The following is a 1,538-nucleotide window of genomic DNA, read 5'->3' as shown; positions in this document are numbered from 1 at the left end:
CTGGTCGGCCCCATTGGCTGAATTAAATTCACCTGGCTTAGATGGGCCAATCCAGGTGCAACACCCACCTAGGTGTACCATCCCTTGCAGGTGAGGAGCTCGAATCTAGCAACTTTCCTTAACTATTAGGAATTAATATTATTAGATGACACATTTATTATAAAAGTGTCTTTAAAAATGAATTGTACTGGCATCTCGGGCTTCAAAACCTTTTCTTTTGTTCCTACTGCTCACTCTGTGAAAAGTACATAACCACGGCATATTTAACTTTCCCCATGAGTTATTTTTGGCTATCTCCCATAACAAAGCGCCTGAATAGTATGTGGAGTGATACAGTTTTAATGGAAATAAAAGAATAAAGCTTAATAAAAAAAGAAGGGGATATAATGCATAGCTGCCCAGGAATGTAATTTAGTGTGTATACTATAGGTGTTAAAAAGTAAAAACAAAACATCAAAGCAAAACAACTATAGAACTGGTATCAACAATAGTCAACTGTGCTTACATGACAATATTCAAGTGTGATACCTCCTCTTTAAAATGTGTGGAAAACAGATGATGCCTGGCTATCATGCATAATAGCCAGAACAAACAATCATCCAAATAAAGAGTCAGTTAGGGCCACTTGGAAGCAGTTCACCAGCCTGTGTGATGCAAATATAGCTAATACTAAGATCCAAACATGGAGAAGGGAACAGTAGCAGGGCCTAATCCTAAACACTTGGTTCACGGCAAGCTAGGGACAACAGCGGTAGCCCCACGTCTATTCGCAGAGTCTGTACATTGAATGTGCTTCCACTGAAGCGTCAATGTGTACATACACTACCTCAGCAGCCCAAACATCAAAGAATATTGTAAAGCGGGTTTTATCAACTGTACTGAGACTTAGGTAGCATCTTGTAAATTGATCTCCTTGTGAAATTACTCTAAACTTTCAGGTCTATAGTTTCTCTTAGATTGAGGTCTCGATTGGGTTTTCCATGTTCCTTTTTGTGGAATCTTGTTTGCTGTCTGACCTAGTCTTATATATTTATGTGCACAGGGTGACTAGGACAAGTGGAATTATGAACACAGCAATGGAATTGATGATTACCTGGAGACACAGGGGATTGGGAGCGGGTGATGGTAATGGAATTCAACATGAAAGTGTAGAGGAAGGTAGAAATGGTTCCAAATTTGATCATGGCAATGATTGCTCAGCCCTTCTTGATATGACTGAACTTTTGAAATGTATGATATGTTAGTTATACCTCAATTAAAACATAAACTACTGGAGATCCCCTTGCAGAGGGGTCTCAGGGAGGAGACAAGCCAGTCAGGGTGCAATGTAGCAACGATGAAAAATACAACTTTCCTTTAGTTCCTAAATGCTTCCGTTTCCCCACTAGCATGATCCAAATTCTACCTTGCAAGTCCGGCTAGACCAGAGGATGTACACTGGTACAGATAGGAACTGGAAACAAAGGGAATGCAGGGTGGATGATCCCTTTAGGACCAGTGGTGTGAGTGGTGATACTGGGAGCGTAAAGGGAGAGTGG

Source organism: Echinops telfairi, unplaced genomic scaffold (genome assembly GCF_000313985.2).
Source record: "Echinops telfairi isolate 266 unplaced genomic scaffold, ASM31398v2 ScPeMD7_7468;HRSCAF=8506_0, whole genome shotgun sequence".
NCBI classification, from domain to species: Eukaryota; Metazoa; Chordata; class Mammalia; order Afrosoricida; family Tenrecidae; genus Echinops; species Echinops telfairi.
Note: the sequence above shows the minus strand (reverse complement) of the source record.